Below are 15,981 nucleotides of genomic sequence, written 5' to 3'. Positions count from 1 at the left end.
CAATTTTTTGCCTGAGGTGGATACAGGAATCAGTGTCGTGGCCTCGGATCCTGTGATACTTGCACCATCCATCTCTATTTGTTCCCATGGTGGGACCTCACGATGTTGGGGCGTCTGGAATCATCTTTGTATGATAAACTTCTCTGAGGGTGCATTCTGGGCGAGTATTCAGGGGAGTGAAGTCATCTAGGCGTGGCCTTGTTCTATAAGGTGCATAAGGTCGCCTTTCCTGCTTTCTGTACGATGCCCAATCTCTGCTTGCTGGCGGGTGGTAGGTCTTTCGCTCTGAGTTATTGGTGTTGCGCTCCTTCACGTCTCTGGAATTTTTCTCTGCATTGCTTTCTTCTCCTTTGATGTAACATTCGGCTCTGGCTATAATTTCGTCCATGTAGTCAGCGGACTTGTGAGCTAAAGATTCGTTGAATATTCCGGCCCTTAGGCCGTTCTAGAAAACTCGTACGAATATCTCTTGATTTGGATTGATCATTTGCTGGATGAGTTTCCTGGTCATGTCTTGATAGCCCATGATTGAAAAATGAGGGAGGTTCATGTACCAGTGTAGAGCAGCATCAGTGAAGGTTCCTGCTAAAAGTTTTCATTTGAGGATGTCAATGGCTCCTACAACGGCCATACGAGTGTTGAAAGTTATGATGTGCTCTACGGGATCGCTCTTTCCATCGAAAGGTGACATATGAGGCGGTTTGAAGTTCTCCGGAATGGGTTTGTTCCAAACTTCAGCTGAGAGAGGTTGAGGCTCGGGATCGCCCATCTCACCATGATGAGACTTGTCTTTCTCTTCTTGTTGCTTCTGTTGGATAGTTTCCATGGAGGCGTGCAGAGCTTCGTTCTGCTCCACAAGTTGAGTGATTTGGGTTCTCAACGTCTCGACTTCTTCAGCGGTTGCCATGAGGATGGTAAGAGTGGGTTCCTAAATCAGGGCGATTTAGGGTTTGGAAGTGAAAGGGTTTTCTGGATCGCAGCTGTAGCGGGTACGATTCATGGTTTTTCTGGTTTTAAGGTTTCTAAATCGCAATTTGTGATTAAGAGGAGTGGTCTAGGTTAGTTTTACCTTTTCCCACAGACGGCGTCAATTGTAATTGCAAAAGTACGCTGGTAGAATCTAGGGTTTATACTATTAATTGGATGCCTTGAGATTGCTCCCAAGGGTGGTATTTATAGCCTTCTATGTGCATGTTTTGTGGTTACTTAGGCAGCAAGTAATAGAGGTGTTTCGAGTATTTAAGCGCGTTATATAGGCTTCTAGAAGCGGATAGAGGCCGTGTCCTGGGAGAGACGCGCTATGAGCCTTAAAGCCCGTCTGGAGGACGCTGAGGCCTCTGGGAGGGTCTAAAAGCCCTTTTGGAGGTCTTCGAGGTCTTCAGGAATATATTGACGGTTCAGACTCTTTCTATATTTAGAAAAAAAAAAGACTTTTTCTTTTCTGTGCAACTAATAGTCTCACGTTTAAAAGAAGTAGTAAAATATGTATAAGTTGGTCTCACTTTCAAAAGAATTAATATTTTATGAGGTAATTGATAATTTAATAAATAAATTACATTTGTATAATTATGTCAAGTTAGTGAGACATATTTAAGTATTTTTCATTGGAGTCTCTATTAGTATATTGTCGTTGGAGTCATTGAGTTCTTAACAGATACTTTTATTAAAAAATTATAAATAAATGATGTGTATGTGTGGGGTCCATTTAAAGAGTCTCTATTAGTGTACTACCATCATGGATGCTTTTATACATGTATATGACTTTGTTATGTAATGTCTAAAAGATCTTGTTCATCCGTCCAGAGTCTAAAATGTAGTAGTGTTTGCAGTGAATTGGTTATGTTTTGACATTAAAAGGCATCCGAACTATAAGATAAAAAAGTATACAGTTTAATTTTGTTTTATTGACTTTTAGAATAAAAACTAAATTAAATCAACACAATGCGGTTTGGATTGATGTAGTTATTACAGTTTTTTTTCGAGACAACACAAATTTTTGTTTCCAACATTCAAATCAAGTTAAAAACAACTTATTTTCTATAGTGTTTGAAATTTCATCCGACATTGTACTTTCACTTTCATCCAACAATGTTGTCATCAATATAGACTATATTAAAAACATAAACCAAGATATAACACTCTCAATTAAAAAATGCAAAAGACTAAGTGATAATTGAGTTTCTATAATTTAACATATATCTAACATAAAGAGATCTACAAAAGTCAAGTAAAAGAAGATTAAAGCAAATAAATATATTTTTGAAATAAGAAACAAATAATAAACATAATAATAGAAAAAAAATGTAGTCATTCTATAAAAGTATACATTTAGTTAATATGAGTATTGGATCAGGAGACATAAATTTAATTGTTGTTTCTCTTATGTTGGTTTACTTTGGTTGGAAAAATAAAAACCACAAACTGAACCAAACCGCATTGTTGACATAAAAAATGACTTGAATACATCCAAACCAAATGCGATTTTTTTTGCGGTTTCATGTTTGTGTTGGTTCGATTTGCGGCTTTTATATTGGGTTGGGAGACATAAATTTAATTGATGTTTCTCTTATGTTGCGGTTTGGTGTGGTTTAGTTTGTTTGTAGATTAAAAACCGCAAACTGAATCAAAACATATTGTTAACTTAAAAAATGGCATGAATACATCCAAATAAAATGCATTTTTTTACGGTTTCAATATATGTTGGTCCAATTTGCAGCTTTTTTATTGGGTCAGTTCGGATTTGAACACCCTTACTAAAATTAGAATCAATCCATTAAGACCCAGATAATACTGTTAGAACCCTCCTTCGGCATGTGAGGTGTGCTTGCAATAGACAAAAGGATAAGATTCCCCTGGATTCGTAACATGTCATCCCCTTTTTACACTTCATCAGTCGACATGCACATAATGCCACCTCCTATAACCATCGACAATGGCTATCCACCATCAATGGCATATCACAATCTTCAACCTTATAAATGTGCAATCAAACAATTCTCCAAGGTACGATTTTATTCACCCAAAAATTCTCATCTTATTGCTCTCATACTACCTTAAGCATCAAAGTGCCTTTTGCAGGTACCCCCCCTCCCTTTCCGTTTCAACGATATGCTTGATCATCAAACATTGTTCTTATGATCACTCAAGATTAGTGGCAGTATCTATGGGAAATTAGTTTTCCCAATCCTTTTTCTTTACTAAAGATCAAAACTGCCAAAAAACTTTCAATCTTTAGAATGGCTACAAGTAAGAAAAACACCATCAAAAGTGAAGTCCACTGTGTCAATCAAAGAGACGGTCACACCTCCTCTCCATTTGCATTTGAAACTCAGAGATTGAAGAACCCTAAGCCCTTTCCTTTGTATCTGTGTTCCAAAATGGAACGAGTTTTCCCAAAGGTTGCTTTTATCTCACTCAATTGGATTGTCAACATTTTGTCTGTTACACCTCAACATGTTGCCAAATCTCCCACACTGTTACTCAAATATTTTTTCAACTTTCCATGAGTCGATTCAACCTTGGTGGTTCTGCAATCCTGATGCAAGACGCCGTTTGTCTATGCCCTCACAAATTTTTCCTTTATAGTGTTCAATATTGTAGTTTCAACATAGTTAAGGAACTTTAGAATTTTTTTGCATACATCTCAAAATCATATTACCGCACTTTTCATATGAATCCTTTATAAGAGATTAAACCACATCATTCTAAGCTCTCATGATGTTGTTAACTATGTCACTTGCCTTCACCTCATTCACTTCTATATATTTCCCATCAACTTTTACATTCTCCGGCTTCGGTTTGACTCTACAGTCTGTGATGCATTTGGTTCTTACATTTTCCTCAGTATGGAAATGACAAAGTAAAGCGGCATTTTCAGGAAGAACTTTGGTAACAACATTCATCAAAGCAGTGTCCTTGTCAGTGACAATGACCTTAGACATATTGAGTTTTGAGGACCAAAGACGAAATAACATCTTTGGAATCCAGGTAAAGTTACCCTCTTTTTCATAGGCAAGAAAAACAAAAGCAACAGATTATGTCTTATTCGTAAAGGTAACACTAACTATATCAAACAATGACATTCTGTACAAGTTGGTTTTATAATTGGAGTCCATGACCAAAACGGTCGGAAGAGTGTTAAACAAATTAATAGATTCAGGATGAGCAAAACATGTGTCTTCAAGAGTGGTGTCATCACAATTTTCCCTGGTGAAATAAACATATTTGACCATGTCAAAAACCTTTTTCTTCTCCTCCTCTCTTAGCATACCCGCAAGAAGGTGACTGCCTAACTTTGGCTCCAACTCATGGTTGTGAACCCCATTAAGAATGGCCAACCATCATTCATTTGTATTCTTCTCAAAGTAACCATGTAACACCATAAACCCTTAAAGCGATAAATCACACAAATAATACAAATCATGCAAATGATTTAGATGTTACTTCTTCTATAAGTTCAAACCATGCATCTCAAAACATCGCAGCGGAATAATATCATACAACTCATCAACAAATAATAAAAATCTCCAAAATGGCCATGTCACATCATCATAATACATCACTATAAATAATCTTCAATCTCAACATACTGAGTAAATAAAATCTCGAAAAGTTATAAAATGTAAATAACATATAGACACCCATAATCAGTGCCCAACACACTAAGAATCAGAAAACAAAAACGAGGTAGCTCCAAAGCTAGCTTCCAGCATACTCACCAAGCAAAGCAACAACTATGCATGCACGCCGTCTATACAACCATACGAATAAGGTAGGCGGTCAACCAAATGACCACTGGGGTTAGATAATATTCCACAATTAAATTATAATCCAACATAAGTATTCAAGGATTTCATGCATGACACATATACATACTCAACATTTCTAGAATACTAACATCACATGGATATTATCATTCCCCTATCATATCATATCAAACATATTCACTCTTTAATTAACTCATCATCAAAAGTTCATCAATTAACAACATCAATCAATATAAGAATTTATCACCTCATTCCTTATTTAGCTTAATCGATTCAATAAATACAATTCATCATTTCATTGTTACCAAATCATATACATATAATTCACACTTCACTACTACCATCAAAATATCTATTATCAATTAAGTCACCAAGTATACAAGTATCATCAAAGATAACAAACAACAAGATGTACACATTCTCACACAATTCACATATTTCCCCGATTGCATAAATTACCAAGTTTCACAAATGCACATATACACCAAGCATATAGTCAAATATGACATGAATCACCAATTATCAAATGTATGCAATGCGCCTAAACATGACTCTATATGCATGTGGTATCAGTCACCGTTAAGGTCGTCACCTCAAGATACAACTGTATCATAATCATCGTCGATTAATACAAAGTATTCTAATCACCGTCGTTTGATACATAATATCCTAATCACCTTCGTTGGATATAAATATCCTACTTGATACTTATGATGCATGAACATATGACTCAATAATGCATACATTCACCAACAAATCACCAACATAAACACCTTCATTTTTAATAAATGTGGTCACCATCAAATCACCGTCATTTTGCATGTAAGAATTCACCATCATTAAAATCATCATCATAATCAACATCAAACCTATCATAATTATCACCAAACACTCATCAAATAGTCATCGCCAAAAGAAACACATTCACTCCACAATTCACAAGTCATAATTCAACAAGAGTCGTCATCAAATCATCAAATTAAAATCACAAAAGAATTGTCATCAACAACAATCACCTCAAAGAAACAACAAGGTTTCAAATTCACATTTCACATAAAAGACGGACAACTATCCACGTCAAGACATTCATCATATTAAACACCAAGCCAACATTGATTCATTCTTATTCTATCATATCATCTTAAGCATGAAGCTAATTGCAACTTATCCAATCATGAAACCACATTTTAACAAAGTTCGTCTATTTTCACAACTTTCAACATTTCCTAAGTAATTTACCAAAGACAAGTCATACATGTTCAAACACCTCAACAAAGCATATACAATGCTCACATATGATCACAATAACATATGCATATACGCATCATAGGCCAATTCTGACTGATTCCAAAATTCACCTAAGTTCGTCTCATTTTATCACTTTTCCAAAGAATTCCATTTCAAAGTAAGACCAAGTTAAAGCTCATGTAAACCATCCATAACCATTTTTGAAAATCATCATTGGAGTAAACAACCTTAACCCTAACATTTTTCTCTGAGAAAAAGGAGTTTTCGGAAAAATTCGTGTTCTTGAACATTTTTCAAAAAGTTTGATTCGATTCACAAAACCAACTCCAATCCAATTCATTTGATGTTTCCAAAGGTTTAGAAAGCATATCCACAATTAAATACATGGGGTTCTACACTGTACAACTCACCACGGCGAGCTGTAACTCGCCCAACGAGTTACACTAGGACATAAACCCTATTCTTGGGTTTTCCCTCTCGGAACCCATCATTTTTTCACCCCAAAATCTCGTTTTTGACCCCCTTTGACCCAAATTCGTCCCCAAACTTGTTTATTAGTTAACATACATAAAAAGACATTCAAAACAACAATAAACATGGAATCTTATCATCAATTCACCTCAAAATTATCATTATGTTCATTTTTCACCAAAACTCACTTTTTTTCATTTTTCATTCAAACTTCACAAACAACCACACCAATTCAATGCCCATCAACATACATGTTTCAACAATAATCACTCATCAATTCATGATTTACACTCAAATAACCAAAAATTATCAAAACAACTTATCACCAACAACAACTAGGAATTTTAAGCACATTAACATATCAATTTCATGAAGTTTATCATACCTACAAATTCACATGAATTAGGAGCACGAAATTCATCATCAAAATCACAAAAAGTCACAATTCACAATAATCACTTATGGCCCATAATTGAAAAGATGAATAGTATAGCTTAATTATGAAAATAAATTCATCCCCTTACCTCTAGGTCTTGAATCACTAGCTTAAGCTTCAATTCTCCTCCTAGCTCTTCAAACCCCAAGCTCTTTCTCTAGCTTCCTCTTATTTCCTCTTGATCTACTTTTTCTCTCTACCTCTTGTTTTTGTGAAATGAAATGAAATAACGAATGACTTAACCTAATTTCTCATGAGAGTTATGCTTATATATCACCTTCTAATTGGGCTAGGTTTGTAATTGTTATAATGAGCTTAACATTCTTACCAACTAATTCACAAAAGTTACTACTCACTTAAATCATTAAAACACCAAATATTTACTCCAACTTAGTAACTTAGTAAAAATAACCACTCTCACCAAAATACCAAAAATAACCTTTTCAATAAAATGACTAATTTACCCTCACTCGCCAATTGACAAAAATACTCCTTAGTCTAAAAATGACTAAAATATCGTTCTAGGCAAAAAAAAATCCACTAATCCCAAATTAAATGCATATCGTTCTAGGCAAAAAAAAAATCCACTAATCCCGAATTAAATGCACACAAAGATCAATGATCACACACAACTCCCAACCCCCCCCCCCCCCCCCCCCCCCCCCCCCCCCCCACACACACACACACACACACACACACACACACATAAAATAAATAATTAAAATAATTCTAGCGAAAAACGGACTGTTACAAACTACGCATCCTAAACGGACATCCACATTTCCTTGAGCCCGTTCCTTCAAGCTTCAATTTCTTCTTCGTCTTTGGTGGTTTGTATTCACCACTCATTTCACAATACAATGTTAATATTGGATTTTTTAGATCGAATATATCTATAGATATAGTAAATTCCGCTTTTGCCGCTTGTCGATTAACCTAATCAAGCAAATCATCTCGCACTCGTCATCTATCTTTGATGAAAAAAAATGACGCGATGTTTACTTCATTGTCACGAAGCTTGAAAACAAGGGAAGGTTTCGTTTCAATGGAAGGTTTGACATCAATAGAAGCTTCAATGGAATGCTTAACATCAACGAAAGCTTCAATGATGGACGGTTAGGGCTCAAAACCATCATTCATCATATTTTCAACCATCACTATGAAGAACAAATAAAAAAGATTATAATAACTTATGTTTTATAAGCCTAAGGAAAAAAGGCGCCAAAATTCAAAGTTGCAACCCCTACGCAAGTTCAGTCACGCTGCCCATCAGCGGAAGTTAACTCACGCTAACACTTCATCAGGAGTTAACTCACGCTACGTCTAGGGCTACAAACTGACGTACTTAGTAGAGAAACCAGCAAATTGTAAATAGGTTAGGTGATGCATTACCTTTTTTTGACGTTTGATGAGCGTAAAAATTTGCTTCCTAACATTTTTCAATGATTTGAGACCAAACTTTTCCACCAAATTTTCGCACTTTTTGTGGGTGAAGAGAGAAAGAAGTGTGTGTTTAAGTGCGAGCTGCTAGTATTGGCCTAAATACAGAAAATGATCGTAATACAAGTTAACTCACGCTGAGTTTCAATGCAAGTTAACTCACGTACCGAGTGAAAATTAACTTACGTTGAACATATTTTTAAAAAATCGAGTTGGAAATTAAGAAAACTAAAAAGGAGAAGAGTAAAATTCACATAATGAGCCGGAGTAAGAGAATTACATTTACATCTATATTCATTGATTCAATGAACCAAGCTGAATTTCAGACAAAGAAAATAAACCAAGATTCTCAAGCTGATATCGAAGCCATGTGTAGTAGTAGTAGTAGGGTATTAAATTTTAAGCAAACTGCATTTCTTTTCAAACTATTGTGACTGTGTCTCGAAGTCAAAGGATGTTTCAATTTACTTACTACTACTATCATCACCGACAGTTTGGCACGCACGAAACACACCGCACGTGAGAGACTGCTAAAGGAGTTATGATCCTGTGCACACGTATTATGATGGAGACTGAACTACCTACTGTGGCTGTTGCATTTTGTATTTTAGTTTAATGTTTTATATCATATGGTATATATATTATTGTGACTCTAAAAAGCAATGGTGATTAGATAGATACATGCTTTTTTTTTAATCTTCCATAGGAGTTTGTTTGAAATATAAAATTGTTTTCGAGATTTGGCGGTTGTCAATCTTAATATTTGATTACAGACAAGGTACCGACCAATTGAAATTAAAATAAGACTTTACATGCACGGTCTTACTCTTTACTTTCTATAAGAGTTTACTGACAAGTTTAGAGGGACTAAAACGAAAAGTTGGTATATTTATAGGGATCAAAAGCATATTTAACTCTAAAAAATAAATAAATCAGTATTAGACTACAATGCATTACCTCTGATTTCACACTAATGAGTTAGATCTAGTAGAAGGGTGGCAAAATACACTAAAACTAGCTACTCGATCAATGCATTTGTTTCCCTCACGTCGGGTGTGCTTAAAAACAACATATCACTATAATTTTGAGAGGTCTTGAATATGACGAACCAAAATATAAGTATTTTCGTTAGGCTTACAACTTCATGTTATCATGTCAACCAAAAATTTAGAGTCACTTTTCTACTATGAGATAATGCGTATATCTTTATCTTCTTATCATTTGTATACATTCTCCATATTTCAGCTTGAAGGGTATCACAAATTTCAATCCTTTGTATATCCATTTTAAGCCATCGACCATCTGAATTCCGAAAAATGATTGTCATATCCTACAATGTTCATTAAATCCTTGTAAGCTCTATAACAATTGAGCTTGATATGCTTCCAACCAATGTAAACGGACTCCTTTTGTCTACACTTTCCAATCAAGAGAGTATGCTAAAAAATCTAAATCTCTTTTGCCTTTCTAATAATAACCATGAGTGGATCATAATTGATTGGTTTTAACGTTAAATTAAGAGTTGTCTTAGTACTATTTTAGATATGTAATTCTTAAACAATTAGTTATAGTGCAATAATTAATCTCACATTTATAGTTAATCTTGTTTTATTTGGGATGCAGCGTGATTCAATGCTGTCATGCATAATTTTGAGTAAAGTTGTAAAGCATCTTAAAACGAGATCTGATTGTAACTCAACCCAATAATAACTTCGATGAAATTTTTTATTTTTTTTTAAAACAGAAATTAGAAATCCAAATATAACAATTTTAAAATTTAAAAAAAAAAAACGAACCGAATATCTATTGAGTTTTTCCGATATCAGAAAGTTTGTTAGATCAACTCTACTGACTTTCCCTAACAACCAATTCTAGCCTTGATGCTAGTAACTTAACAATATTAACATACTCGTTGATTTTGTATAGAGTAGAGACTACCAATCAGACAAATAGGTCTATATATACTTTTTGATTTTCTTTAGATCGATAATATTAAAAAAAAAACACTTGGAGCACAAGGAATGTTTAAATATCTAGTAAAATAAAAAGAATGTTTGATTAGTTTAAATGACCGTTTTCTTTGTTTAATGAATAATGATAAATTATATATTTGTATTATATTATACTAATAGGCATGTTTAGATAGAAACAAAAAGTGTTTATGTTTTAAGGATGAAGCAATTATCCCATTTAGGTTTAGTTGTTGTTAACCTCTGAGACTTTGAAGCGTAATTTTAAGATCTCAAATTTGATTATTACCGATGTTAATTTTGATAAGTTTGTTTGACTTCTGTAAAAAAAAAACAATTATTTTATTAAAATGGATAATTTACTCATATTATTAATTGTTGGCTTCATAATTTGAACAAACACTTTTCCTTTTTTGGAGTGAACGTGTTTTAATTTTTTATGTAGGAGGTGATTAATATCTAATCGAGCAAAAAATTTCAATCTCTTTCACCTTTCTAACAATCACCATGAATGGATCATAATTGATTGGTTTTAATATTAAATTAAGAGTGGTCTTAGTATCATTTGGATGTGTAATTCTCAAACGATTAACTATAGTGCGATAGTTAATCGCACAATTGTAACTAATTTTGTTTTACTTGGGAAGCGGCGTGATTCAAAGTCTATCCTACACAATTTTGGATAATATTGTGAAACGTCTTAAAGAAAGCGATATGATCATGACTCAATCCAATAATAACTTTGATGAAAGGAAATTATTTTTTCAAAACAGAAATTAGAAATCTAAATATAACAATTTGAAAATTTTAAAAAAAAGAACCAAATATCTGTTGAGTTTTCCGATATCAGAAAGTTTGATAGATCAACTCTATTGACTTACCCTAACAACAATTCTATCCTTGATGTTAGTAATTTAACAATATTATATTAACATACTCGTTGATTTTGTATAGAGACTACCAATCAGACAAATAGGTCTATATATGCTTTTTGATTTTCTTGAGATCGATAATATTAAAAAAACACTTGGAGCACAAGGAATGTTTAAATATCTAGTAAAATAAAAAGAATGTTTGATTAGTTTAAATGACAGTTTTCTTTGTTTAATGAATAATGATAAATAATATATTTGTATTATATTATACTAATAGGCATGTTTAGATAGAAACATTTGTCAAAAAAAAAAAATGTTTAGATAGAAACAAAAAGTGTTCATGTTTTAAGGATGAAGCAATTATCCCATTTAGGTTTGGTTGTCGTTAACCTGATACTGAGACTTTGGAGTGTACTTTTAAGATCGCAAATTTGATTATTACCGATGTTAATTTTGATGGGTTTGTTTGACTTCTGTAAAAAAGAAAAAGCAATTATTTTATTAAAATTGATAATTTACTCTTTTTTTTTCGTCTAGAATTTGCTCTTTTTTTTAATTGTTGGCTTCACAATTTGGACACACACTTTTTTTTGGAGTGGACGTGTTTTTAATCTAGCAGGTGATTAATATCTAGTAAGTAAAATATACTGTATATCTTAATTATTAGTATAATAAAAGAGTTGTCACACACTTTTGTGACCAAAAGCAAAAGCTCCAAAACAAAAGAGATAACTAAAGAAAACTAATGAGTAAAGAGGGACTACTTCAGAAAGGGCAGTGAAGAAATGTTAGAAAAAATGATAACAAAGTTAGGTAGAATGTTTGTATAACTATTGTGTGATATGGTATATTGGTATTGGTTTGTGTTCAAGCCATGTGTATGCATATGGACTGTGGAGTGTGGTCAAAGGGAAAACCAACAAACAAGTCTTATAATTAAAGGCAATATACAAATATAATAACTCAGCACGATGTTAGGGTCAGTGTATACCCTTTGGAATGTGTTCACGTAATGTTTTTCTTTGACTTCATAAAAATGTTCATGTAGTGTGGGTGATTTGTTTTTCTATGTTATTAGAAAAATTGAAATATCATTTAAAATTTAAATTGTTTATGAGATGTCAACATGGTTGTAAAAATTTAAGTTTTAAATGATAGTTTAAATTATCATGTGAGCTAGCTCATTTGGTAAGAGATAATGCATAATATACGTAGGGGTTGAGGTTCAAACCCCGGGCCCCCCCACTTATTGGACTACTTACAACCAAATTTTTGACGTAGTCAGACACTCAGAACAACCGTGATTGTTGGATCAATATAAGACGGTTTAGATTTTGATAAAGATTTTTTTTTTATGTTTTTTAAAATAAGTAATATTGAAGTTGAAATCTAGATTGTACAATCTCGATTTAATGACCATGATTGTCTTGAATGCATGATTGCGGCAAATTTTGAACAGCTGACCTAATTTTTAATTACCGAATGTTACTTAGGGACGACCCTCCAGTTTTCAAGGGAAGAATCTCTGGTAATTCAGAGGTCGGCCGAAAGCTAAGAAAAGCTTGATCAAGAATTGTTTACGAAAAATAAAACTCAAGTTTTCCTGAACAATTTATTCTTTGGTTGAACTTATTAACCACTTGTAATTGCTTGGTTACTATAGGGAGTATGTTATTATTTAACAATACTAATTCTCAAAATAGAATTCATATTATTTTAAATTTGCAAGAAAGGAATATTAATATAGAAAACAAATGGTTGCATGTGATATGTAACAATATAGACAACCAATAGACTATTATTCGCACCCTTAATCACATAGTTAAGGTGGCAGAATGGACAAAACTGATGTAAAATCCAGACATGTCCGTGATGTTGTTTTGGCCATTAATATTAAGATTCATTGAAAGTGAAAATTAAGCACATTCATTCCAAGCTTTGTAGGAATATAAGACTTGAGTACACTAGAGTATCAATCAATAGACGCAATAGACTTGTTCCTAATATTTTATGGACACTAGAAAAATTGTGAGAAAATAACCCTATAACACATGCTATTATTTAATTTGAAAATATTTCAATAAAAAACAAATGAAAAACATTTTTCATTTGACATTGCATATGCATTATGCACACAACTAAGAGAGAAAATAACACTTTTTTTTCTTTTTTTCTTTCTTTATCTCACTATTTGTGCAAAATTAAACTTGACTAAATCAATATTATCAAAAAAATTTAAAAAGTTTATTTAAAGCATTCTAAAGCTAATCATATGGTAGGGTGTCTTTGTACTTGCAAGTAGTACTATCAAAGTTCAAAAGAAGAATCTAACAACTTTAATAATAAAAATAAAGCCATAGAGAACGAAAAAAATGAAGATTAATAACAACATATTTATTTTCATTGTTTTATTTTTTAAAGAAAAAATGTATTTAAACCTTTCTGCCGTACCTAAATAAACTGTCGGTAGAGAGATATATGATCCTCACTTTCGTAATTAAAGAGAGATGTTTCGTTCAAGTAGACAAATTCCTTCCTTTGTGATACATAAATTGACTTGATGAATATATGTGTAAATGAAATTGAGTGAACAGTTAACCAAGTTGCTTGGGCTCCAGTGGCAAGGAGCTCCTTCCAAGGACGTATCCGAGGAATACCGGGTTCGATTCCCAGGGGGAACAACACTTGGCCAGTACGCATGCCTCTACGTACGAGCCGGATTTGTCGTCCACCTTTCACCTTTGGTGGGTCGGAAACCGGTGCGAAAGCCAAAAAAGGATTAGTCGTCCACCTTTGGTGGGTCGGAAACCGGTGCGAAAGCCAAAAAAAAAAAGAAATTGAGTGAACAGTTATGTTTATTACTTAAAACTGGTGGGTCGGAAACCGGTGCGAAAGCCAAAAAAGGATTAGTCGTCCACCTTTGGTGGGTCGGAAACCGGTGCGAAAGCCAAAAAAAATAGAAATTGAGTGAACAGTTATGTTTATTACTTAAAACTAGTCTAAATACCCGGCGTTGCCCGGGTTAATTATTATAAGAAAATTTTTTTTTGAAGGAATTATAAGCAATTTTGTGTTCGGGCAAACATAAATATATTAGGTTGAAATAATTTAAATTCATAAATAAAATTCATTAAACAACATAACATATTAATGGTTAAAATCCTTTAACCAACAAATATTGACTTTAGTTTCGCACCTAAATAAGCTATCAATACTTGGCTTATAGTGGTTGAAAATAATATTCATAGTCTGCATCATAAATAAAATAATATGTTAAAAGGTATAATACTTTGCCATAAAATAAAATTTTAAAGATGTATGAAAACAAAGAAGTATGAGAATATTTGGTTTAAAATTATTGGACTTCAGGAATATTAACATCGATTATTGTAAAAAAAAAAAAGTCTACGGAAACAATAGATATATACAAACGATAACAAAACATGATAGGAATGAAAAGCGAGCAGAAATATTAGGGATTACTACATTTTAGAGGGAATCTGTTAGGTTAAATTGATCCGCTGCATTTTAGATGGAATTTGTCAGGTTAAATTGCTGCTAACCTAATACAACATTTTAGAGGGAAATTATTAGGTTAAGTTGCTGCAGACCTAATAAAATTAAAAAAAAGGCAAGAGGATATGAATGAAATTTGTGCGATGAATTTTTTTAGATGGAATTTGTTAGGTTAAACAATTGCAAACCTAATAAAGCAAATGAGCGGGAAAAAATTAGGTTAAATTGCTGCAGACCTAACAAAATTAATAAATAAGGAAAATTAGTTTAAATTGCTGCAGACGTAACAAAATTAATAAATAAGGATAAGTGTAGAAAAAAAAGGCAAGAGGATAGAATGAAATTGGTGTGATGCATTTTTTTAGATGGAATTTGTTAGGTTAAATAATTGCAAACCTAATAAAGCAAATGAGCGGGAAAAAGTTAAGTTAAATTGCTGCAGACATAATTAATAAATAAGGATATATGAGACACCGTCACTATATATGAGACACCGTCACTATATTCTTCGAATATATTGAAATTAGAAAAACATTCCAAAGTGTGTTTTGTATTAACAATATTATATACCAACAAAATATGAGACGTTGTAATTTGATCCAAAGTATGCCTTATACTTTGGATTTTGAGATTTAATAAAAAATTATTCTAAGAAAAACAATATTATGGACCAAATTGATTAATAAAAACTACATTCAAGAACCAAACTATTTAAAGAAAGACATATTCGAGAATAACACGCTAATGATTTCACTTCTATGTTGTTTGATTTTCTTAAGAGGTCATCTCTATACCAACAACAAACAGCCGCCATGTTATGTTGGAGTTTGTGGAAGAGACGAAACACAAAACTTTGGGAGGCTTCAGACACAACTTCGTCCTTCACCGTCTCGCAAGCGAAAAACACCCTTCACAAATGGAGTTGTCTGCAAAGAATAAAACCCCATGTCCCGAATGTGGAGTACCCTACCTCTTGGACAACACCACCAGCTAGTCCTAGAAGCATAAGCTATTGCATTGCTTGCAGCAATCAACACGGCTATTTCACTTGGTTACCACAATGTTATGTTTGAAACAGACAGCAAGTCACTTGCAGATGCCATAAACTCTTCTTCACCCTTCCACAACGAGCTTGGGGACCTGCTAGTTCAGTGTAGGGGTCTCTTGGCTACTTTCGACTTTGTAGTGTCGTTCATTCGGAGGCAAGCAAATAAGGTTGCACATAGCATAGATAGAGCATCTTTATCTCATCCTAGCCC

This window comes from Medicago sativa, chromosome 6, assembly GCF_051527215.1.
Source record: "Medicago sativa cultivar Bolivia chromosome 6, Bolivia_mono, whole genome shotgun sequence".
Classification (NCBI taxonomy): domain Eukaryota; kingdom Viridiplantae; phylum Streptophyta; class Magnoliopsida; order Fabales; family Fabaceae; genus Medicago; species Medicago sativa.
The sequence above is the reverse complement of the archived record's forward strand: the minus strand, read 5'-3'. Positions refer to the sequence as shown.